The sequence below is a fragment of the Lissotriton helveticus genome, chromosome 6, assembly GCF_964261635.1.
Source record: "Lissotriton helveticus chromosome 6, aLisHel1.1, whole genome shotgun sequence".
Lineage (NCBI taxonomy): Eukaryota > Metazoa > Chordata > Amphibia > Caudata > Salamandridae > Lissotriton > Lissotriton helveticus.
The window spans coordinates 69,150,958-69,178,332 of NC_136067.1; the positions used below are offsets into that span (position 1 = coordinate 69,150,958).

General features: G+C 46.5%; 1 protein-coding gene across 1 annotated transcript in view; it reads right to left on the reverse strand.

Moving 5' to 3' along the window:
• CMTR1 (cap methyltransferase 1) overlaps nucleotides 1–27,375 on the reverse strand; it is a 650,563-nt gene that overhangs the window by 318,383 nt on the left and 304,805 nt on the right. The window lies entirely within an intron of this gene.

A 27,375-nucleotide genomic window follows, 5' to 3' on the forward strand; every position in this document is an offset into this window, starting at 1 on the left:
TCATTAAATCACACTCCAGACCCAATAGAGTGGACAGACTCAGAGCGTTACTCCCCATCAAAGGCATCTGTAATTCCAATTTTACAAACACTTAAAAAGGGAAAGGAAATGATCAGAACCACATACAATGGGAGGAGGGAAAGAGCCATCTGAATATTAGAAAAATACATACACTAAAGAAGAATAGCTATAGGCCAGACAACTTCTTCTCCGTTAGATCTTTCATATATTCAGATGACCGAATTACTACTACCACCAACCTTAAAAGTGGACAACAATACTTCTGGTTAAAATGGCAGGCGGACAGCAGTTTCTCTGCGGAGCTCCTGGAGAATTTTTCAACTGGGCCCTGTTACGACTCTCGGGGAGTAAGAGATGGGTAGGTTGAGAAGTACGAAGGATAACCTCTGTGAAGATATATGCTCTCCAGTGTTATGTTTAAAAGGGTACGACAATATAGGCCAGAGTATTCTCCTGACCTTCCACCTACATTTACGGTACCATTATACTACATAACAGGTGTTGGTATTGACATTTTACCTAGTTAAGCACTGCATAAAATGTCGTGTGGTTTATCCCGAAAACTAGCCTAATTAATTATGCATGAAGATTCGCAAAATTACAAAAGGATTACCATCTTCTGCATAATAGCTATGTATAAGGGTAATCCCTTCAGTCATCCTCGGCCAACAGAACACAGCAAGGTAGAATTCCCCGAGGGTATCCTTTTGGAATATATACACCATACCTTTGCCAGGGCAGAGAGAGGAGAAAAAGACTTCCATGCTGACACACTGACGCAAGGCGCTGATGTTCCTGCACGCAGACACTCCAGCTTACAGTGGTCAGACATCCCTCTTATGTTATGTTATGTTACGGGTTTGTTGAGCGCGACAGCTGCCCCAGCAACGGGGCGTCCCGGTGCTAAGAACCATAGCACAACCTACTTGGAGGGGGGGTGGGGAGAGCAGAAGCTTACAGTAGAGGGAACAGGTGAGTTTTTATTGCTTTGCGAAAAGCGGACAGGTTGTCAAGGCGGCGGATGTTCAGGGGAAGGGAGTTCCAGAGTTTTGCTCCCAATAATCTGAAGGAGCGACCCCCAATACGGCAGAGTTTCGTGCGGGGGACCACTACTAAATGTTGATCCATGGAGCGAAGATTGCGTAGGGGGGTGTAGGGTGTTAGGAGCGGACGAAGGAATTCGGGACCATCAGTTTTGAGGATTTTGAAAGCAGTAGTGAGGGCCTTAAATTGAATACGGGCTTCCACGGGGAGCCAGTGGAGTCTATGTATGGTGGCTCTAGCAGAGCATCTTCTGGGAAGGCCGACTATTGCCCAAGCCGCTGAATTCTGGATTCGCTGAAGTCTGGTTGTCTCGGCTTTGTTAGCGCCCAACAATAGGACGCTAGCATAGTCCAACCGGGAGAGGATGGTGGATTGGACTATGAGCTGACGTGTTTTGGAGTCAAAGAAGCCTAGAATGGAATTAAGGCTTCTCAGCAGCCCGATGCATGTCGCTGCTACTCTTTTGGTGTGAGTTTGGTAGTTCAGCGAAGAGTCCAACCACACTCCTAAGTTTTTAACCAGAGATTTAGAAGGAGGGATGGGGCCCAGCAGGGGGGGGGTCCATCTCGAGACCAAGACGGGGTCCCACAGTCGCTCACTTCAGGTAATGGGGTTGGCTTCAGCCTAGGGGGGATTCTTGGCTTTACACCTTCATATATGCTAGGTACACTTAGATACCTCAAGTTAGGGTTGCTTCGTAGCAGTACGCATTATTATTGTCATGTATTTATATACTTGCATATATCCATTATTTTAGTACTATGGTAGAAATCTACCATCCATTTACTCTGTTGGTGCTTAATATCGTTTATATCCGTTTCTGTCTTATGGTTGTTTCAGCACACCTATTTTACACTAAAATGATGCTGGTTCAATAAATGCTTATTGAAAACGTGTCCAGCATGTATTATGTGCATCTCTATGAGACAAAGTAAGCAGGAGAGACTGAGCAAAATTTCTGTACTGTTTCCACTATCCCTGTTGGATAGTTGCCAAGAACTATTCTCTCATTGGTAAGAGGAGTTCACAGTGGCACTGTGAGCTAGCTGGTATACAGGCGAACATACCCGGTGGGGGTGTCTGGAATCAGTCCGACATCAATCCCACAGTCTATGTTGTCTAAACGGCCAGATCATATATAGGTTTATAGGAACTATACGACACCAGCGCACACTAAATAGCACTTTAGACTCCAGTGGAGATCTACTAGAGGTGTTGCAAAACAGTACCTGGTAGGTTCCACCTGGAACCATCATTTACCACGAAGTTTTTACAATGCGGTACCTTTAGCACGCATCCCTTACAACGCAAGTCGTTACCACGACTTGCGCTGGAGGGCACTAAAGGATTAAAAATAGTAAATTTACTATCCAAACACCTTCCCTAGGGTCCACGGGGACTGGTGTTAGAATAGTAAATTATACTATTCGAAATCCGCGCCCCCCAACGCAAGTCGTGGTAACGACTTGCGTTGTAAGGGATGTGTGGTAAAGGGATGCGTTGTGACGGTACACGTTGTACCGTCATACATCCGTTCCACCTGACCGTCCAGTAGACTTGCATAGGTACACAGATATCCCAGGAAAGAGCAGCAACGAGGTGAGCTGGTGATAGCACCACGCCTCAGGCCCTGTCTGGTGGCACTGTTTGAAGGTGAGACCAAGCGGTATCAGAGTATGATATATACAGCCAAATATCCAGACATAGGAGGAATGATTATTTTAGAACAAGGGCACAGGCATCTTGAACAGTCTGCAACAAGGAGAGGGTGATTATGCTGTGGCACCATTGACAGGAGACAAGTTACTTGCGTTCCAATGGGGGCCTGGAAATGGACCAAGTGAGGTCTAACCTATGGAGACCAGACCAAGAGGCCCTGATGTGGGCTGCGGAACAAATTTCACAGCCCGATTTGAGGAAATCCCTGGTGGTACTGCAGCCTTAAATTCTTCTGGGTGGATGCCCAGAGAAGGACACCCACTGTTTATCACAAACTAATATGCAACAGGACAGAAATACCAGGTCTCGGGCACAACACATGACACTTGGAATGTCACAACACACCATGAAACCAAATACTGAACATTTCCTGCAGCCCCTATGAAATAGGAGAACTGTTTGGAAAAGATTCCTTTGGACAATCCGAGTGCCCAGAGAGCAGATTTGCACACGGTTATATCAGAAATGAAAAGTATATACTCACTTCATCAATCAGAGGTTGGAACTGGAAAATAGAGGATGTTCATGCTATTATCTTTGTTGAATGGTCTCAGGCCATAGTCCATTATTTTTTTTATTTTTTTTTGAAACTTTTATTAAAACAAAAACAGAAACGCACAACAAACATCACAAGGCAATAAGGACAATATATCAGCATGTCATGGGTCTGCGCAGTAGGCACTCCACTGCAGTATCACGTATCAAACCAGCAGGATACAAAGGAAAATGGGGGGGGCAGCAAGGAGAGAGTCAGTAACACATAAAACCAATAAATGGAACGTTAATCATGGGGACAAAGCGACATCCGGATCCAAAGTCTGTGGGGGGGTGCAAATATCGCCACGATAGGAGTTCCACTGTGACCAAATTCTACTCCATTTCCTGGGTCGACCCCGCGACAGATATACAGTCTTTTCCCTAAACATGCACCAGTCCATATTTTCCTTCCAGGACGAAACTCTAGGTGAACTGTTAGAACCCCACAGCTGTGCAATATCACGTTTCACAATCATATTCCCCAGGGTCGCCCAGGTAATCTGGGCCGTATTGTAGTCATTTGGTTCACAGACATTGAGAAGGCAACGCCTGGCTTTGGGAAGCAGGGCGACACCAGTCACCCTTTCCATCACAGCATGTACACCAGACCAGAATTTACAAACCACCGGGCATTCCCACAGAATATGGAGGAAGGTGCCTTGCATACCACATCCACGCTTACACCGATCATCCTCAGAAAAACCCATGCGAACCAGACTCGGACCAGTGACATACACACGTTGGAGGATCTTGAGCTGAACAAATCGGAGGCGAGCTGGGATGGCGACCTCCTTAGGTGAGGACAAGGCTGATTGCCAGTCCTCATCATCTAGTTCCAGACCATCAGCGTTCCACGAGGCCCTGAGGCGCACTAGCAGATCGGCCCTATTATTTATGAGCTTCTTATAAGTCAGGGAAATCGTACTATCGGGTACATGTCCGTCAAGTAAACGTTCCTCAAGGGGAGATGATTCAGGTAGATCCGAGCCCACAGTGAAAACCGACAAAAGAGCATGTCGGACCTGCAGATAACGAAAATATTCTTAATCCCCCAGGTCGTATTCAGCCTGTAGCACCGTAAAGGACTTCACATCACCTTTGGACCAAAGATCCCCCACCTTGCTAATACCAATCATGTCCCATTTATCAAATCCTTTCGTTCGCCACAAATTGCCCAAACATTCAGAATCATACAGGGGGGTCGCTAGAGTGAATCTGTCACGCCAACCAAGAGCCGCAGTCGCATCGTGCCACACTCGTACCGCCATCCTAGTGGGTCCAGTCAGCGAACCACAAAGCCTACGGGAATAAAGCGCCCTGGTGAAAGTCCCACCAGACAAAAGGTGTTTATCCATTTCAAAAGCAGGGGCCGGGCCGGGGGCATACGTCGCGTGATTAACCGCGCTCAGCTGGGAAGCCCAATAGTAGCGCCTGATGTCAGGAAGTGCGATACCTCCGTCATACCACGGTAAGGTAAGCTTAGACAGGGCAATGCGCACGCGGCCGTCCCAGAGCAGTCGCCTCTGCAGGCCCTCCACCTCACGAAAATACCGAGAGGGAACAAGATCAAACGAGTTCTGGAGAGCATACAGAAATCTGGGCAGCGACATCATTTTAAATAGGGCCGCACGACCCAACGGGGACAACGGCAACTTACGCCAGCGAGCGACATCCATCTTCAATCTTTGAAGAGGAGGTAGCAAATTGCGTTCATAGCGAACGGTGGCATCCAAGGAGATATAGATCCCCAAGTATTTAAAGCCAGTCTCAGCCACTTGAATAGGACATCTAAGAGGCAAGGGGGGAAGACCCCCAGCCAAAACGTACACACAAGATTTGGTCCAATTAATGACGAGACCCGAGTTCTTCCCGAAGGAGGTAAGAACATCGAAAAGCACATTAAGAGATTTCCAAGGGGAGGTAAGGTAAAGGAGGATGTCGTCCGCGTAAAGCGAGACACGATCCTCAAAGTCAGGGGACCACCGAATGCCCTTTAAGGAAGGCTCCCAACGGAGCCACTCAGCCAGCGGTTCCAATGCAAGGGCAAAGAGTAACGGAGATAACGGGCAACCCTGCCGGGTACCACGCCCGAGCATGAAAGTCCCGGACACCTTACCATTGACCACCACTTGAGCCAGGGGCTTCGCATAAAGAAGTTTAACCCAAGCAATGAACCCCGGGCCGAACCCAAACTTCGAAAGAACAGCCCAAAGATAGGGCCACTCAATGGTATCAAAAGCCATCGTAGCGTCAAGGGAAACCAAAATGGCCGACTCAGTAAGCGTCGCAGCCCTCGCGAGAACGCCATGGAGCCTCCGCAGGTTAAGGGCCGTGTTGCGATGCGGGATGAAACCGGAATGATCCGGATGGACCAAGTCCCCAATCACAGCAACCAAGCGATTGGCCAACAATTTAGCGAGAATTTTGGGTTCAGCATTAAGCAGTGAAATGGGTCTGTACGAGGTACAGCGATCACGAGGCTTGCCCTCCTTATGGAGAACCACAATGGTAGCAAGTCGCTGATCAGCGGGCAGGGCACCAGAGTCCAAAGCCTCCAGAAACATCTCCTTTTTTTAAAAAATGTTTTATATTTCTTTTTATTTTATGCAAGCAAGTCAGATTTTATACAGGCTTTCAACAGAGAATAAAAAGAGCATAATACATTGCATATCATGTATTCGATCATAAGTAATACCAGCATACATTAGCCTGAAGAAAGTAAAACCAAACAATAGCGAGTAGAGGAGAACCGAAGAGGACAAAAAACATAAATTACCCCAATTTCCCCTCAATCCACCTTTCAACTGGCGCCCACATTTTCATACCACTTATCCTTTTTTTCTTGCCTTTTGTTCTATATATGGCATGTTCAACATAATACATAGACAAGAAGCGAGCCCTCCATGTGTAAAAGGATGGCGGATCCGGGCTAATCCAGTCTTGGGTAACACATGAACGCAAAATTCCCATAGATTTAAATATCAGATTTCTTTTCTCCACAGGAACTACTACCGGGGATACTCCAATCAGTACAAGCTCCGGTGTTAATTCTACTGGCATGCCAAGAATCAGAGATAAGAAAGTTTGAATATCCGCTATAAATGCAGTTAGTTGTGGACATAGAAAAAACATATGGACAGCATCTGCCGCATGCAGCCCGCATCTATTACATGATGTGCCGAATGAGACTCCCCATTTGGATATTTTGGCTGGTGTGTAATATAGATCAAACAACGCCATGTAGTGTTGCGCCCGACTTCTACCAGAAAAAAGAATAGAATTAGCCAGATATATAGAATCCTTGATCTTAATATCATTAGAGCCCAGCTTCTCGCCCCATCTTAATTGTATGTAGGCTAAATCATCTGGAAGAAAAGAAAGCAATAAATTGTAAAAAAAAGCCAATTTTTCTTTGAATAAAAAAGGAGTCCATCAAAGGGATCCGCAATAACCCAGCAGATTCCTGAGGCGTTAGGTTATTAAGAAAACTACGCACCTGAAGGTATTTAAAATAATCGGTGTAAGAGAGATTAAACTTTCTCTGGAGCTCTGAAAAAGATACGATACGGCTATTTAGCCATAGATCACCCAGATAACGAATACCCCGGTGACGCCAGCTTTCCATGATAGTGTCTCTAAAAACAGATGGGAAAATAGATTGAGAGATAAGGGGGGTATATCTCGTGATTTTTGGTATACTAGCAATTCGCCTTATGGACTTCCAAGCCCGGAATGCTGCTTTTAGGATCTTAAATTTTGTTTTTTTATAATAGCTCGGCTCAACGTGTTTTAGAAAACACCCCCGAGCTTCTACCACTAGAGCAAATTCATAAATTGACGGGGAATACGCATCCAGGATCGGCGCCCGATCGCCAATTATTAATGGGGTTATGAATTGCAATACTGAAGCCAAATAGTAGAAAAAAAAGTGTGGAATGCCCCAGCCCCCCCTAGCTTTTGGAAGTATCATTTTTTGATGAGCTCTCCGATGGTTTTTGTATCCCCACAAAAATCTCCCTGACATCCTTTCCACTTGTTTAAAAAAGGTTAGGGGAAACTCAAGGGGAATGGTTCTAAAAAGGTAAAGAAATTTCGGTAGAATTGACATTTTCAGTACATTATTCCTCCCGTGCAAAGACAAATGAAAGTGGTCAATTCTCTCCAACATGGAATTAGCCATTTCCAGAATAGGATTGAAGTTTAGTTCTGGAATCAGTGACACTGGGGATGTGATCTTCACTCCTAGATAAGTTGCAACAGGGACTACATTAGATAGAACGGGAGGATTTTGGCCAACAACTAATATTTGTGTTTTAGACATGTTTAATTTGTAGCCCGAAAAGGCTCCAAACTGGTTGGCCAATTCCTCTATCTTTGGGATGGCTTTTACAATGTCCGAGGTGGTAATCACCACGTCGTCCGCGTATGCCAGTGCCCTGTAGGAGGTACCTGCCACCACTACCGGTGTAATATCCTTCGTACAATTCAATTCATTGAGGAAGATGTCTATATAAATAGCGAAGAGGAGCGGGGATACAGGACAACCTTGTCTTGTACCTCGGTGGATAGGAAATAAGGTGGATTTGTCCGACCCGATTTTAATACATGAGGTAGGTGTTTTATACAAGGCTTTTAAGGCCGACCTCATAACGGGGCCGAATCCCTTAAAATACAGTACATCCCACAAGTAGTGCCAAGCCACCCTGTCGAATGCCTTCTCGGCATCCAACAGGGTGACCCCGATAGTTGTATTCGTACTCTCCGCCCAATCCAGCAGCGCGATAATTCTCCGAACATGATCAGCAGTGTCTCGCTTGGGAATAAATCCGTGTTGCCATCTTGAAACTATGCTAGAAATTACCGAAGAGATGCGTGCCGCTAAAATTTTTGAAAACACTTTGCTATCAGCATTGATAAGTGAGATCGGGCGGTAAGATGCCGGATTAAGGGGGGGTTTATCCTTTTTGATAAATGCCATTATTGTTGATTGCCCCCAAGAAGGTGGGGCCTGCCCTTTCTGGGCTTCCAGAAAAGTAGTCAATAAATCAGGTTTTAAAAGATTTCTGAATATCCTAAAAAAACTCCAGCGGGATACCGTCAGGACCCATTGCTTTACCAACTGGAAGAGATAGTAGGGCGGTCTCTATTTCCTCCCAAGTAATATTGGAATCTAAAATCTGAAACTGCTCCGTGGTTAGTTTAGAGACATTATCGCTGGTGATGAAGTTCAGAAAAGATTCACTAGAATAATCCAGGACTTCCTGCTCATATAGCTTAGAATAAAATTGTCGAAAGACTTCCAGAATCTCCTCAGCTTTAGTATATATTCGTCCTGCCTCATCCTGAATGGCATCAATACCATTTGACGCTAATCTTTGCCTGGTCTTTTTTGCCAGGATCCTGCCAGAGTTCTCTCCCATTTCGTAAATCTGGGTTCTGAAGATTGCCGCCTGTTCTGCCAGTTTTGTTGCAAATATTTCAAGGAGCCTTGCTTTATGAATAGCAAGAGTAGTCTTGATGGGTTCTGTATTTTGGGCTAAAGAAATAGCCGAGGCCAGCTTCTCCTCCCACTCCTGTACTGCTCTATAGTAAGACTCCATTTTATTTCGTATAGTTTTCTGCTTTTTAATCGTATAAGCTAGTGTCTCTCCGCGCACCCCTGCCTTAAAAGTGTCCCATACTATTTGGGAGGATGCACTTCCTCTGTTAAATTCAAGGAACTCAGTTATCCATTTCCCCATGTATTGAATATAAGTTGGGTCGGCCAAAAGTTTCCGATCAAAAGACCAAGATGTAGACTTAGAAGCAGTACCAACCTCTATTTTCACCTCTATTAGAATTGGGTTATGGTCCGAGATTACACGAGGAAAAATTTAATACTAAGTGTGATTAATGAGTGGAGTGGTTATAAAAAAATAATCCAGCCGCACCAGCTTTTGATGAGGCGCTGAGAAAAAGGTAAATCCAGGTGTGGCGGGATTTGTAACATATCCAACATCGGAGAGCCCATATTCTAAAACTAAGCCTCTTAGTGCCATATAAGTCTTTTTCTTAAGGCCAGAGTATGATGAATTGCTATGAATATCCATCCCCCCTCCTAAATGGATATTTAGGTCCCCACATAATATTAAAGAAGATGGCCATTCAGCTAATTCTAAACTCAAAAAATTCAGAATATCAGGGTCATCTGAATTAGAAGCATAGATTGAGCAGATTGTCCAGGCTTTATTATCAATGTTAATCTCTAGAATCACCCATCTACCAAGTTGATCAGCCTTAATACGCTTGAGATGACCAAGCCCTCTTTTTATAAGTATTGCCACCCCTTTAGTTGTAGTACCTTGACGAGTACATCCTAATAGATGCATGCCAAGATCTTTAAAAAAGTGTCTATCAGCCCAGGGGAGGTGTGTTTCTTGCAAACACAGTACATCTATACGCATACTCTGTATCATTTGAGCACATAACTGCCTTTTCCTCCTGTTATTGAGGCCACATATATTCCATGAACAAATTCTAAGTTTTCTCACCGTGATGTTGATCTAAAATATAATTTACAACAAGGGGTGGTGATGGACAGAGTCTCTGAATTAAGCAGAGTACTCTCACCCAGTCAAGAGATCAGGGCTAGATCCAACACCGTTTTTTAGCTCATTGCACCATCCCAGTTTCAGAACCTGGCTGTATGCAAATTAGTCTGTCCCTGGCCCAGTGCATCATGGGAACAGGGCAGACCAGACTACAAAAGCCAATTCTTACACTGGGAAGGAAACAAGCTTCCGGGGACCGGTTTCTGGCATTTCAGCCGTCTTCGGCCCGGCTTGCTTGAATCCTGATGGTGCAATGAGCAAGGGACTCACATCTGAGTATACCCTTCCACGCTTAGGGTGGACAAAATTATTTACAACAAGGGGTGGTGATGGACAGAGTCTCTGAATTAAGCAGAGTACTCTCACCCAGTCAAGAGATCAGGGCTAGATCCAACACCGTTTTTTAGCTCATTGCACCATCCCAGTTTCAGAACCTGGCTGTATGCAAATTAGTCTGTCCCTGGCCCAGTGCATCATGGGAACAGGGCAGACCAGACTACAAAAGCCAATTCTTACACTGGGAAGGAAACAAGCTTCCGGGGACCGGTTTCTGGCATTTCAGCCGTCTTCGGCCCGGCTTGCTTGAATCCTGATGGTGCAATGAGCAAGGGACTCACATCTGAGTATACCCTTCCACGCTTAGGGTGGACAAAATTATTTACAACAAGGGGTGGTGATGGACAGAGTCTCTGAATTAAGCAGAGTACTCTCACCCAGTCAAGAGATCAGGGCTAGATCCAACACCGTTTTTTAGCTCATTGCACCATCCCAGTTTCAGAACCTGGCTGTATGCAAATTAGTCTGTCCCTGGCCCAGTGCATCATGGGAACAGGGCAGACCAGACTACAAAAGCCAATTCTTACACTGGGAAGGAAACAAGCTTCCGGGGACCGGTTTCTGGCATTTCAGCCGTCTTCGGCCCGGCTTGCTTGAATCCTGATGGTGCAATGAGCAAGGGACTCACATCTGAGTATACCCTTCCACGCTTAGGGTGGACAAAATTATTTACAACAAGGGGTGGTGATGGACAGAGTCTCTGAATTAAGCAGAGTACTCTCACCCAGTCAAGAGATCAGGGCTAGATCCAACACCGTTTTTTAGCTCATTGCACCATCCCAGTTTCAGAACCTGGCTGTATGCAAATTAGTCTGTCCCTGGCCCAGTGCATCATGGGAACAGGGCAGACCAGACTACAAAAGCCAATTCTTACACTGGGAAGGAAACAAGCTTCCGGGGACCGGTTTCTGGCATTTCAGCCGTCTTCGGCCCGGCTTGCTTGAATCCTGATGGTGCAATGAGCAAGGGACTCACATCTGAGTATACCCTTCCACGCTTAGGGTGGACAAAATTATTTACAACAAGGGGTGGTGATGGACAGAGTCTCTGAATTAAGCAGAGTACTCTCACCCAGTCAAGAGATCAGGGCTAGATCCAACACCGTTTTTTAGCTCATTGCACCATCCCAGTTTCAGAACCTGGCTGTATGCAAATTAGTCTGTCCCTGGCCCAGTGCATCATGGGAACAGGGCAGACCAGACTACAAAATCCAATTCTTACACTGGGAAGGAAACAAGCTTCCGGGGACCGGTTTCTGGCATTTCAGCCGTCTTCGGCCCGGCTTGCTTGAATCCTGATGGTGCAATGAGCAAGGGACTCACATCTGAGTATACCCTTCCACGCTTAGGGTGGACAAAATTATTTACAACAAGGGGTGGTGATGGACAGAGTCTCTGAATTAAGCAGAGTACTCTCACCCAGTCAAGAGATCAGGGCTAGATCCAACACCGTTTTTTAGCTCATTGCACCATCCCAGTTTCAGAACCTGGCTGTATGCAAATTAGTCTGTCCCTGGCCCAGTGCATCATGGGAACAGGGCAGACCAGACTACAAAAGCCAATTCTTACACTGGGAAGGAAACAAGCTTCCGGGGACCGGTTTCTGGCATTTCAGCCGTCTTCGGCCCGGCTTGCTTGAATCCTGATGGTGCAATGAGCAAGGGACTCACATCTGAGTATACCCTTCCACGCTTAGGGTGGACAAAATTATTTACAACAAGGGGTGGTGATGGACAGAGTCTCTGAATTAAGCAGAGTACTCTCACCCAGTCAAGAGATCAGGGCTAGATCCAACACCGTTTTTTAGCTCATTGCACCATCCCAGTTTCAGAACCTGGCTGTATGCAAATTAGTCTGTCCCTGGCACAGTGCATCATGGGAACAGGGCAGACCAGACTACAAAAGCCAATTCTTACACTGGGAAGGAAACAAGCTTCCGGGGACCGGTTTCTGGCATTTCAGCCGTCTTCGGCCCGGCTTGCTTGAATCCTGATGGTGCAATGAGCAAGGGACTCACATCTGAGTATACCCTTCCACGCTTAGGGTGGACAAAATTATTTACAACAAGGGGTGGTGATGGACAGAGTCTCTGAATTAAGCAGAGTACTCTCACCCAGTCAAGAGATCAGGGCTAGATCCAACACCGTTTTTTAGCTCATTGCACCATCCCAGTTTCAGAACCTGGCTGTATGCAAATTAGTCTGTCCCTGGCCCAGTGCATCATGGGAACAGGGCAGACCAGACTACAACTGGTCCCCGGAAGCTTGTTTCCTTCCCAGTGTAAGAATTGGCTTTTGTAGTTTGGTTTGCCCTGTTCCCATCATGCACTGGGACAGGAACAGACTAATTTGCATATAGCCAGGTTCTGAAACTGGGATGGTGCAATGAGCTAAAAAACTGTGTTGGATCTAGCCCTGATCTTTTGACTGGGTGAGAGTATTCTGCTTAATTCAGAGACTCTGTCCCTCACCACCCCTTGTTGTAAATATTTTTGTCCACCCTAAGCGTGGAAGGGTATACTCAGACATGAGTCCCTTGCTCATTGCACCATCAGGATTCAAGCAAGCCGGGCCGAAGACGGCTGTAATGCCAGAAACCGGTCCCCGGAAGCTTGTTTCCTTCCCAGTGTAAGAATTGGCTTTTGTAGTTTGGTTTGCCCTGTTCCCATCATGCACTGGGACAGGAACAGACTAATTTGCATACAGCCAGGTTCTGAAACTGGGATGGTGCAATGAGCTAAAAAACGGTGTTGGATCTAGCCCTGATCTTTTGACTGGGTGAGAGTATTCTGCTTAATTCAGAGACTCTGTCCCTCACCACCCCTTGTTGTAAATATTTTTGTCCACCCTAAGCGTGGAAGGGTATACTCAGACATGAGTCCCTTGCTCATTGCACCATCAGGATTCAAGCAAGCCGGGCCGAAGACGGCTGTAATGCCAGAAACCGGTCCCCGGAAGCTTGTTTCCTTCCCAGTGTAAGAATTGGCTTTTGTAGTTTGGTTTGTCCTGTTCCCATCATGCACTGGGACAGGAACAGACTAATTTGCATACAGCCAGGTTCTGAAACTGGGATGGTGCAATGAGCTAAAAAACGGTGTTGGATCTAGCCCTGATCTTTTGACTAGGTGAGAGTATTCTGCTTAATTCAGAGACTCTGTCCCTCACCACCCCTTGTTGTAAATATGATCTAAAATATAAGGCTGGCTGGACCCCATCTTTACTATTTCTATACCACACCTCTTGAGTGACTCCAAGTTCACAAATGAGCCATTCCTAATAGTGTTCATCCTCCATTTAATATATTCACATGATAAACCATATCGTGAAACAAATTATTCTCAATAATACCGAAATTCAAAACCTTGTCCTGACTATGCTTGCCCCCCCGTGACCCCGCTCCCTTCAACCCCTCCACCCTCGCCACCCCCCTCCCAACCCCCCAACCCTCCCCACAATCAGGCAAAGGGACTGTAAGGTCCCCCAAAGCGATGATGTGAAGAACAGCTTGTGTCTCGGGACTCCCTCTCCTATAAGATGAGCAATTATTGTATATGTATATGTCTTTAACCGATTGACAATGTGTGAAAAAAAAGAATGATGATAAAACAAGAGAAAGCAGGTCAACTATAAGTAATCACAGTCAATACCATCAATGTTATCCATGTCTAATATTAGAAGACTCATACATTAGTACTACTACTAGTATCCCCCCGCAAAGTCATCCTAGAGAGAAGGGAGAGAAAAAGGAAAAGAAGAAATAGACCAGTTCTCAAAAAGAACTTAACAAATCTTTCGCAGCTCCCTCTGTAGTAAGAAAGTATGATCTTTCTTTAAATATTACTTTCAGCTTAGATGGATTGAGAAGAAAAGCCTGGGCACCCTTCGCCTGGAAAGCTGGAATCAGTTGGCGAAATTGCCATCTCTGTTGTACTGTAGCGTGACAGTAATCTGGGCGGACAAAGAAATCCAGACCCTTCCCCCTACGTTTCTTATCTGGTCTAGCGAGAAACAACTCCTTTAAATAGGGAGCCACGGTATCGGGTTGTAACTTATACAATTCAATAGGTAAGCCATTGGGACCCATTGCCTTACCAGATCGAAGGGAACGGATAGCACTCGCGATCTCATCGACCGCGATAGGCGCGTCCATGAGGTCCCTGTCATCCTCCGAAAGACAAGGCAACGCAATGTCCCGAAGAAGTAACCGGGAATCATCCTCGTCTCTGTCGGAGACCGAGGCGTACACTGTCTGAAAATGGTCAACAAAACAGTCAACGATCCCCGCAGGCTCCGCAACACGCTCACCATCCAGCCGCTCAATCACCGGGACAACACGATTCTCTCTCTCTTTCTTGTCCAGCCAAGCAATCAGTTTACCAGCCTTGTCTCCCACGTCATACAGCCGGCCTTGTTGCTCACTGTACATCGCCTTCGCCGCATCAGTGACTAGGGCTTTGTAGTCAGCTTGCTTCAAACTGAGGGAATGCGAAGCCAAACGTGCCGCCCCAGAACCAAGTTCATTCTCAAGTGCAGTGATATAATTTTCAATACGCACAATTTCCTCATTTTTCGCCTTCTTAGCAGCAGCAATAAGCGATAGTGACTGCCCTCGGATAACTGTCTTAAAGGCCTCCCACAAAGAAAAAGATGAAGAAACAGACCCCACATTGTCATTGAAATAATGGTCAATAGTTTTCATTAGTTCAGAACGGGTCTTAGGGTTGCGGAAATACCAAGGGTTGATAGGGGCCAACCTACCCGCATTACCAACTCCAACCCGAAACCGAAGCCACAAAGGAGAATGGTCAGATATACCCCTAGGAAGATGTCGAACCTCATCAATGCAGGAGGACTGGGCTGATGGCATCAGGAAATAATCGAGCCTGGAGAGACTACCATGCGCCCCGGAATGGAAGGTATACTGGAGCTGGGTGGGATGCATCAGTCTCCAGCTATCAATAAATCCAAAAGTCTCCAGGAAATCACTAAGCCACATCTGAGACCTGACCAACTGCCAAGGGGGAGAACGGTCCGCAGCACCAGAGACCACGGAGTTAAAGTCCCCACCGAGAATAAGAAGACCCTCGGGTAACCCAAGAATAACCGTACCCGAATCAACACAAGTCGGGGCCTGCAAGCCAGGGGGGACATAGACCGAAAGAATGGAGAGTCTTACCCTCCCATCTACCAGTGAGGACGGCATAGCGCCCACTATCATCAAGTATCACGTCATCGATCTCGAAAGGGAGAGAGGACCGGATAAGGATGCCCACCCCCCGGGAACCAGAAGTGAAACCAGAGTGAGCGACTAAACGATAACCCCGCCTATTCAAGGCGTGACACACGTTACCAATCAGATGTGTCTCCTGCAGGAGAACAACATCAGGAGAATAGCGTCTGAGGAACTGCAGGACCACCCCCGCTTTATTCTGTCTCCCAACCCATTAACATTCCAGGACAACAGTTTCAACTCACCACCCCCCATCCCCGAGAATGAGCAGGGAACCCCACACACGAACCCAAACTACATGAGCTAACAAGCATTTGCAATGCAATAGGGAGGCTGTGGGCGTCGGAGAGGCGCTACTGTCTGGTGCCCCGACGCTGCCGTGGCTGTCTGCTGTGGTCGCCGATCACTGGCGGGCATAGGATCGGTCATCACATCCGCTCCGGTTCCCCCTGTTGACGGTTTGAAGACTGTCGGGACTGTCTGCCGGGACGCCAGCCACTGACGGGCACTGTGGAGGTGCTGTAGGCGAGGCGGGCAGTCTGTGGTGGTTGAGGAGGTGCCCCAGCACAGTAGTGCGGAGCGGGGCGACGGGGCCGATCCTCCTGCTGAGAGAGCCTACGTGGAAGACGACGAGCGCGACGGAGGCACTGGAGGATTGGTCTCCGCACTGGAGCCCCGGTCTGCGCGGCTCACGACGGAGGTGTATCTGGCCTCTCTCGACTGCACACCGGGAGCTGTGGAGGTGAGGGGCAGCTGGCGGGAGAGTTGGGAGGTGGGTCGGCTGAACGTCACGAAGCCTGCACACAGAGAAGATGCCTAACAGCCCACCCCCCCCAGGAAATGCCCAGGAAATGCGTTGAACAATTGAAAAGAACTATGATAGCACTAACATCGGCTACCTCTATGTAACCCTCATCTGCACAAATATACCTTTTGCATTCTGACTTGAACAGCTTCAGTGCAGCTCGTCTCACTCGTCTCACAAATATACCTTTTGCATTCTGACTTGAACAGCTTCAGTGCAGCTCGTCTCACTCGTTTTTGCTGATATGTAAACGCTGGCAAGAGATCGTATTTGCCCCTGAGGCTGGGTCTGCAGAACGCATGCTGAAGTGATGGCTGATAAAGGTATTTACTGTGCCCCACTCGTTTTTTGCTGGATAAGTTACTTATTTTGCCCCATTCGTTTTAGTTTTGAAAAAAAAAACAAAAAAAAAAAACCTCTTTTGTTCAAAATGGCCGGGGCCATAAACTGAGCATTTAATCCCCTCCTGTACCGCCTGAACCCACAAGGCCCCTCAGCAGCTCCACTTAAGATAACAAAACTGAGATAAGACTCCCCATGGCATGCAAGATCCTGAGCCAGCCGGAATAGAATCTGAAACTGCTCTTCCCTGCTATGAAAACAGCAACAACTAAAAGAGGGCTAAAGATTCTATCCTCCCAACTTGGCGGCCATTTTTAGACTACTCTTTCTCTCTTTGGCAGCCATCATGGACTAGTCTTTCTGACTATTATTTACTATCAGTACCACAGACTTTACATAGCTCTGTATTTAAATCTTTGTGTGCTTAAGTGTCTGCCTTTTATTGCAGTATTATATTACTATTGGTATTTTACACTTTATGTAACCTGGTGTTCTTGATGTGCTTAAGTGTCTGCCTTTTACTGCAGTATTATATTACTATTGATATTCTACACCTTATGTAACCTACACCCATTTCCACTTTTCCTCACCGACAATGCACTGATTGCTACCTCATATTCTACCGGCTGCTCACTAGTGCCATACTTGTTATTGCAGTAATTTGTTTGCACCTATATTGGATCTAGTAATTCATTAGTAGTTTAGCCCTATTTGTATACTGTATATGTGGTAAGCTGCACCTATCTCACTTTTATCCCTATCATTCACTGACCGCTACCTCAATTATTTGGTTCATTATTGTAAACTACTTCCATCTCACTTTACCACTATGATGCACTGATTACTACCTCATTTACTTCGTTTAGTCATGTAAGCTGCACCCAGCCACTTTCTACACCTGGATTACACCGTTGCTACCTCTTACATTATGATGTGTCAATTTGGCTCCACCTAACTGGTTGCTACCTCTCATATATTGTACATGGTGTAAGCTGATTGCTACCTCTCATATATTGTACATTGTGTAAGCTGCACCTACGCACTGTTTGTTCCTGGATTGCATCGACTGCTACCTCTTATACTTTTGGCTACTTTTGGCCACTCACTAGTGTCACTCCTGTGCCCTGTAACCAACGGCTGACAGTTTTATTGTCGTCTTTTCTCCCACACCCAACGTTACAGCCATCCTAACATGGATCTCATCGGTAAGCACACATATAGAATCAACTACCCTTCCACTCTCACCAAAAAAGCCGCTAAACGCTTTAAACATAACTTCTTGAGGTCGCACCCTGAAACACCCTTTGCCGACACCTACTTCTCACCGGGCAATGGAGCCCTAAACATTGATATCATCTTCCACACCTCACGCACAGCCCAATGGAGAAAAGCGTTTCTAACCCTACTCACCGTCTCCACCACCAGGAAAACAGCTCATGGCATAACTCTCTCTATCACACCTTCCCAACTCTTCCCTGGCAGAACCACCATTACTATCTACAATAACGGGATTGTCCTAATTCAATCCACGGACAAGAACCTGGAACTACTAGACAACCTGTTCCCCAAGTTCAAAGAGCACCTTTCCAAGCTGCGGACCTCCACCCAGAACCCCACCAGCACTATCACCCCTGATGTCGCAGCCCCCACCCACAACACTTCTAACATAGCTCAGCGTCGGATCCACCCGAACCTCACCTCTACCCCCAGCACCCTAGTCAATCGCCCACCTGCTGTTACCGCCCCACACTCCCCAAGCGCAGCCACAAATCTCTCCCCCTCATACACTAGCCGCCCCTCTAACAATACCCCTTTGACCCCCACTCATACCTCTCCCATCCCTCTCTCCCCCACCCACAACACATCCTACCTAGATCAGAACCAGAACAGCACGCACAATAACAAATCCCACCCTTTGTCCCCCCCCACTCTCAGCCCCCACGTGAGTACACCCCCCATACATCCTCGATACACCCACATCCTCGATACCCCCACGCCCCCTTCCCCCCACGCTACACCCCCCCATGAACGCTTCTGAACACACCACCGTCCGGAGTTTAACTCCCCCCCCATCATTCCCTCCCACGGCAGATCCATCTCCCTCCCCACTCTCACTCACGACACCCCCACCCTCCCAACCAGTCCCACAGAACATACCGCCTCCCTTACCTTAGCATCCCCCCCTCTCTCCCCTCCCATTCTCAGCCCCCACTACCTTCCTGCCACCCCCACTGTCTTCAGCCTTCACTCACTCTTCAACTCACCGGCACCGTCTCCCACTGACGACACTACCTATGCCTCCCACCCTCCCCCTACTTCACCCACACCCCTCGCCCACAAACCCGCCCACACTTCGAATGCCATCCCACTCATTATCACCGTAGAACCTTCCAACAACGCTAGCATATCCCCCCCCCTCGATACCCTGCCCGCTTTCCAGCTCACTACTCAACCATTCACCAATGGCTCTCACCACCAACGCCATCTCCAATCCTCCTCTTGACCTGACTTTATCCACCCTCCAACAAGTCAAAGAGGATCTCCTACAAGTCAAAAAAGATCTCCACGCAATCAAAGACCTTCTCTTCTCACAGCCCAGTCTACCTCCCACCATCCCACTACCCTACAAACGACGCCCCCTCCCTACATACCCTCGCCTCCAACGACCCCCGCGATGGCCGACTATCCCCGTTCGCAATAACTCCCACCGCCCCCACCGTGTCCTCAACTCACTGTCTGACCGCGACCTATGCTCTCTTCTACGCTCTTATGGCCCAGGTCCGGTAAAACACATATCCAACACACACATCCGCATACCCACAATTCTCTCAAATCCTCTGAGGCTCCCAACCCATAGCAACAGAGGTTCCATCCCTAACAACCTCAGAAAAGTCCCCCTCTCTCTAGAAGGCTCGACCACCCTTCTCACTCCCAAACTCAAATGCATCCTACTCAATTGCAGATCGGCCCAGAGACACTCCTCCGACATCGCTGATCTCGTCTCAGCAATGGATCTGGACCTAGCCATTCTGACAAACGTGGCTTACTGAAGCCTCTACCCCGATAATGGACATATTAGTCCCCCCCAATTATCACATCATTAGACTGGACAGGCCTGGCAAGACGGGCGGGGGAATTGCATGCATTTTTAGGAGCAACCTCTCCGTTACTAAAACCACCTCCCCCTCCCTTACTTCCTGTGAACTCCTCTGCCTCGATATCACCAGCGAGGGCAAACAAGTTTGTGCTTTACATCTCATCTATCACCCGCCTGGTGACAACCTCATATTCACCCAACAACTCATGGACACGATCACATCCAATGCCGGTCGGCAGATCACCCAAGTCTACCTGGGTGACTTTAATCTCCACTGGAACGATCAGAAAGACACAGTGGTGAATAGTCTCAAAACTTTCCTTAATGCGCTTGACCTCACCCAAATATGCGATAGACCAACACACGACAAAGGCTCGATACTCGATCTCATCATCGCCAAAGAGGACTCTACCCAACTGGAGGCGATCCAACCCTGCGACTGGTCAGATCACCACATTATCACATTCTTTATCAACGAAAAAGTTAAACCTAACCCGGCTCAACCCACCAAATCCAAAACCTGGAAAAGGGACATGAAGAATCTTAACCCCACTACCCTGCCTCCCCACATCGGCAGTCTCCTCCTTCCCCCTTCAGGTGCCTCGGATGTTCAATCACTGACCGACCACTACCTTGACTCTATGAATTCAATAGTCAATGAAGTCGCCCCATTGCAACTGAAGAGAGTCTCCACCAAAATTTCTAACCCCTGGTATGACGGCAGACTCAATGACGACAGGTGTACTATGCGAATGGCAGAGCGTACCTGGAGATCTGACCCCTCATCACTGAATCTAAAAACGCTTAAGAACAAGAGAAATGCCTACTTTAGGAAAATAAAGCGCACAAAGTCGGACTTCTTTAGCCACCAGCTGGACCAAGCAAAAAACAGGCCAAGAAAACTTTTCGAACTAATCAAGACTCAAACAAAGACACAACCCTTACAATCAAACAGCGCAACAAGCGACACCCCACACTGTGAAGCCTTCTCTGCTTTCTTTAAGCTAAAGACCGACAACATAAGAAATGACCTCATCATGGATGTAAGCCGATTCCCCAACCACACCAGAATGTCTAACATTCAACCTAAAAACAAGGCATCATGGCTGTACTTCGACACCTACTCGGAAGAAGCAATACACAAACTGCTCTGCACCTTGAAGCCCTCTAATCACCTCACAGACCCCCTACCTGCTAATGCAGTAAAAGACTTCATCCCCTTGCTCCTCCCTCTTTGGACCAAAATCATCAACAGCTCCCTTCAACAAGGTCTCATTCCAGACTCCCTCAAGGTGGGGCAAGTCACACCTATACTCAAGAAACCCACAGCTGACCCGTCTGACCTGAACAAATACCGGCCTATCACCAATATCCCCACCCTGGCCAAACTGCTGGAGAAATGTGTCCAATTCCAACTAACAAAACACATTGACCAATTTGACCTCCTCAACCCTCACCAATCAGGCTTCCGAGCGAAACATAGCACGGAAACAGCTATGACACACATAATTGATGACGCCCTCCAAATCCTTGATCGCAATGAGTCCTGCCTCCTCATCCTTCTTGACCTCTCTTCAGCATTTGACACGGTCAAACATGAGAACTTACTGGAGCTGCTAAGCACTAGAATGGGTCTATCGGGAACTGTTCTCAAATGGTTTTCTTCCTTCCTTCATAACCGGTCTCAGAAGTTCAAGATCGACAATGTGCTATCTACACCGGTGCCTGCAGATCTAGGTGTTCCACAAGGATCCTCCCTCTCCCCCACACTGTTCAACCTCGTCATGGAACCGCTCGCCACCTTGCTCCAAGCATCCAATGTTCAATTCCATATGTACGCCGATGACACACAACTTTACCTAAAGCTACAATCCCCGGAAGATATCAAACTTCTGAATTCCACACTTAGTAACACTCAATCTTGGTTGGCCGATAATCACCTCAAACTAAATGCGCTGAAAACTGAGTTCCTACTCATCTCACCCCCGGCGAAAATTTCCACCACCCAAACCTGGCTCAATAACCTAACAGCACTCAATGTCCAACCTACCATCGTGGATTCGGCGAAATCCCTAGGCATCACAGTCGACGCCAAGCTCAACATGCAACAGCACGTTAGCAAAGCCACAAAAGGAGCTAATTTCCAAATCAACACACTTAGGAAACTTAAACCCTTCCTCCCTGCCAAACACTTCCAAACTGCTGTACAAGCTTTAGTCATCCCTCGCATAGACTACGGAATTGTGGCCCTCAGCGGACTCCCTCTATCCACAACAGCACCCCTAAGAGCCTCCCTGAACGCTGCCGCGAGACTCATTATTGGCTCAAGAAAACATTCGCATATATCCCCAGACTTAAAGTCTCTAAAATGGCTGTCTTTTGAAGCCAGAATACAGCTAAAAATTGCAGTTATGACACACTCGGCCGTGCACCACAATGCACCCAACTACCTTGCTCAAAAGTTGTCTATATCAGGAGGGTCGAGATCCAATAGAAGTACAAAAAATCTACTCCTGAAACCTCGTAGATTCCGGAAAGAAAAAACATACAAGCGCTCCTTCTCAGGAATGGCACCCAGGATCTGGAATGCGCTCCCTCCGGAAACCAGGCTTATCTCCTCCACTGCACTCTTCAAGAAAGAGGTGAAAACAATCCTTCTGGCCAAGATCTCCTGAACTTTATAGGTGCTGGATCTGAGACTCTGCATCGCTTTGTATCACTGATCACCTTGTCCTTTGGCACTATACTCCTACTTGATGGTGACACTACTACGCTACTCTCTTACTACCGACCAATATATGATACACTTTGGTTTATTGAATCACCCTCCCGATGCTCCCACCCAGTGCTCTCTCTATCCTAAGAAATTGGTATAAGCCATCCACACATCCAAGGTTTACCTGAACCCTTCTGTAGTGGGATCAATGACTTGTGCCGTCTTATATTACTTGTTTACCTGATTGTATATTGATATGTTCCTGTACATTACTGTTATCCTACTATGTTAGTGATTATTATACTGCTCCCATTATCTTGTTCATTCCTGCTGCCCCTACCCCTGTCTCTGTGAAGCGCTCTGATATCTGTAAGGATCTTGTTCGCGCTATATAAAACTTTGAATAAATAAATAAATAAATAAATAGGTCTCGCATTAGGAAAGATTGAGCTATTGGTGTTGTAAATGACAAATTTTGTATTTATGTGTTGCTTTTGAAAATAGCAAAATTAATAGCTTTGTCATTTACAATGCCAATAGTTTTAACTTTCGCAAATGTGACACCTATAGCATTTGTAATGCAATATGTGTTGTATTTATGTGACTTAGATGTATTGATATTACGAATAACAATGGCTTTTAATTTTTTTTAATAATACTTCAAAGTTATTGTAATTTATAATGGCAATAGCTTAAACTTTTGTAAATAACCTTTGTGAAGATTATGTTCCGTGTATTTTATTGTGACGAAAATCCAAGAACATAAGTGAAATATTAACATCTTTTTGTGACATTTGTAATAAAGCTTGAAACATTGAGAGAACATATTTGAACCAGTTGTTGTTGAATGGTTGCACAGATTGATGCTGTGGTAGCGCCGAGTGATGTTGTGGTGGCGACGAGTGATGCTGTGGCGTTCAGTGATGCTGTGGTAGCGCATAGTGATGTTGTGGTGCCCCTGAGTGATGCTGTGGTGGTGCGGAGTGATCCTGTGGTGATGCTATGGATAGATAGATAGAGTGAGTGCTATAGAAAGATAGAGGGCGGGCGATAGATAGATAGATAGATAGATAGATAGACAGAAAAGAGTGAGGGTGAGCAATAGATAGATAGCTAGATAAATAGATAGAGTGATGGCAATAGATAGAGTGAGTGCGATAGATAGACAGATAGTTAGAGTGAGGGCGATAGAGATAGATAGATAGAGTGAGGTCGATAGATAGATTCACCATGTACATAAATAGATATCCAGTACTAGATAAAACAGGGCACTATTTACACACCGAAATCTGACTACCGACAGATAACTGCACAGAAACGCCAAACACCCCCACGTGCATAAATTTCCAAAGCCACATAAAAATGTGACACCTTTTACATGTACCCACCACAAATTGTGCACCCCGACAAATCACTGCACACATGATGCACTTAACATCACCGCGTGTATAAATACACAACAGGTGGTAAATAAAAACATGAGACCCTCTACAGGTACCCACCACAAAATCTGGGCACCGAGAAATGACTGCACATATACGTCAAACATCACCTGGTGCATAAATAAACATCCGCTGCTACATAAAAACTCGACGCCTTTGTGCGTATAGGCACCACGAAATCTGGGCACCGACAGGAGCGCTCTGATGCCTCCGGGTCAAGTTCGCACTATATAAAACTCTACAAGTCATACAGATCCCTGCACAGATACCTCGCCCCGTGCATATACAAACACCCCCGCTAGAAAAAAATGACACCTTCCACATGTGTCCACTTCAAAAAGTGACCGCCTACAAATCACGGTTCTTCAGCCCATACCTGTGCATCATACGTTTACAAAACAACCCGCATACATTTATCTGGAGTGAAAACAAACATTCTAAAATTCACTTGCATATAGAGGGCCCTTCACTCACCCATATACATACCCGCCACTTTTACAAAGCATTGCTCGTGATGCGTGCATTAATAGGCTGAGTGTGATGTGGGCATCAATAAAACACAGAGCACGGTCGGACGTACCATTCTGTATATCTATAGAAAAAAATCAGCATTTGCATTTATCAATACTGAATTCTAACAAACTATATATTTCTTTAGATACACCAGGCCCCGCTACCACTTAGCAAATACCCATTAGTTCAATCAATCCAGTCCGTATTTATAAAGTGCAAAGAAAAAAAACACACCCACAACGGCGCAGCTAGGCTCTAGCATTTATAGGACACCACTGTGTATATTTATCAAGTTAAAAATGTATATTCAATAAATCAGCTGAATTCACAGGGGCCTTATGTCTCCCACAGGCACTTATGCTTCACTGTCAAACATCGCACCCTGTGCATGCACCCGTCCATCACTCTAGTCATCTGTAAATCACTTCACCCACATACAGGGCTTTCTCTCAGCAAAACAAAGACCAGTGCTGTATATAGGTATATGTAGCCAAAGCTATGCATCCATTTATAAATCATCCCTTAGAAAAGATAAAGCGCGTCTTTCGAATGGTCCTTTCCCTCCATCGGTATATACAGAACAAGCTATTAAAGCACGCATTGGGCAACACCGGAGCAGAATTAGACGCTCGGTGGAAAATGCCCCTCTGGTCTCCCATTTCAAAGAAATGAATTATTCAGCAGAAGAGATTAGATGGCAGGTAATTGACATTGCCTTAATACCTGAAAGAGGGGGAAATATTGTGCACATTCTGCAGACGTGAGTGTCACTGGATTAAAAGTATTGATTCCATCAACCATGGATTAAATACAACTGAGGAGTGGAGGGGTTTTGTAACCACACTGAACCAATAACGTAACAGTTCTTATAATGAAGTTATTGTGTCTACCAACTATGTTTTGATGTATATTAATGTGGAATGTGATTCAGGTATATGTGATTAACATCAACATTTATAATAGTTTGTATGCTGTTTTGGTTAGGAACCTTTGAACGGACCATATCTGGTTGAATTACTTTAGACAGTTGGAATTATCACTTTGATTATATCATTTTGTAGACCACACTATGTATCCATGCACAGATCACCTCAGTTTGTTGTGACGTTTTACAAATGTATAATAATCATGTATAGACTAGTAAGCTATCTTAGCATGCCACTATACCATATACTCCAAGGAGTAGCACTAATTCTGACAGATTACGGGCCTCCTCCCCGTAGATCCCCTCGGATAACCAGATTCCCCATGTACTACAAATTTTCTGATATTACCAAGTAGAAATGGTACGCCTACCCCACAGAGATGATCATGCTCCGTTATTATTATTTTTAGCATGGCACAACTTGCAATTATTTCCACCTCATAACACCAATAAATGGAACTGTTTTCTCCTCCACCATGTAAGTAACACAGGGACACACCGTTTGCTGGATGCACTCTATGTAAAAACCATTGACATACTGTACTGCCAATGTGACTACAGTTTATTTCTAAATTAGCTTCATGTTCATGCATGAACGCGCAGACCGGACCAAACCGCCTCATTGAGCGTTCCAAAAAACGGAAGTCTTTCTTCCTTCTCCTATGCCACCTATGCACATTCCGCAATCTTAATGTCTTCACCTTTATTTAAAAAACATATAATGGTCGCTGCAATAAGGTACATTACTACACGGATTCCCTGAATCTGGAACGAGTGGGCTTTCACGCAAACTTGAATCTCCACGGTAACCTGTTAGTATCCATGTAATACTGGAAATTTCCGGTTTATCCTCGAAGGGTACATAACCAGCTGCGAGAAGAACAAACGCGGTCATTGTACCTGGACAGACCGACTGATGCGGTCGCTCCCCTCGGCACGGACGTGGAAGGTAATTATTCATAAAGGTAGACCACTGGAGGGCGCATGGAGACTACTCTTTCGAGGTCTCCATTTTGACTCGGCTTCCGATTTCTCTGAAAGGAACTCGCCACGTTTATACATTGCCTGACAACTCCGGACCATTATCAGCAGCGGCTGGTAAGACCTTCTTTCATTATTACCCCCCAAGTGGCCATCAATAATTCTCCCTCTTCCAGAACGTATTAAATGTACTATCATTTATAACTTCCTCCTTATAAATCCACTATTGCCTCACATCGTTAAGATACGGAAAAACATAAAACAAGTCTGACCGATCCTAATTTGAAAACAAGCCGTGAGCGTGCACTCTCCCGAACTTCCGGTCTTGGGATGTGCACGCTCACGGCAGTCGTGGGGCGGGACTTCCGACTTTGCGAGAAGCCCGCGCCCACAGAGTGGATGGCAGCAGAAGTCAGGAGAGGTGGCTGAAGCGGTAAGTGGGGCTTGGCACCTGTGTGTGAGCGTGTGTGTATGCAGTGTGTGTGTGTGTGCGATGGCGGCGGCGGGGGGAGGGGGGTCTTTGTATGTGTGCATGCGTGAGTGTAGGTGCGCTGGTGTGTGTGTGGGTGGTCTCTGTGTGTGCGTGTAGGTGCGCTAGTGTGTGTGTAGGTGCGGGGGCGGGGGGGAGTGTGCCTGTGTATGCATGTGGCTGTGTATGCGTGTGGCTGTGATGTGCGCATGCGTGAATGTGGGTGCGCGTGCACGCAGTGTAATCCAGCCGAAGAGAAGCTCGTGGCAGTTTCTTGTCCTTCATTCCCCCGAGTCAGCTAGCTATAGTTCTCCACCTGGACGCATCCTTCAGATGCGTATTTCCAGGCTCGACCTAAAAAGGGAGAGACAATACGAAGCCTTGTGACGACAAAAAACACACACATTCCCCCCCACCCCCCAACTGAACCCCGTTACAACGCCCCCCACCCTGCACCCCTGCTTACGACTCAAAAGCCACTCCAAATTGCAGTGTGCCTGTCGCCCCATAGAAACTACTCTACACAAAGAACCCAGGAGGAGAACGAGTTCCCAGTAGCCCCGCCACCCTCAGGCACAATCAATAACAGAGACAAAAGAACCAAAGTCCA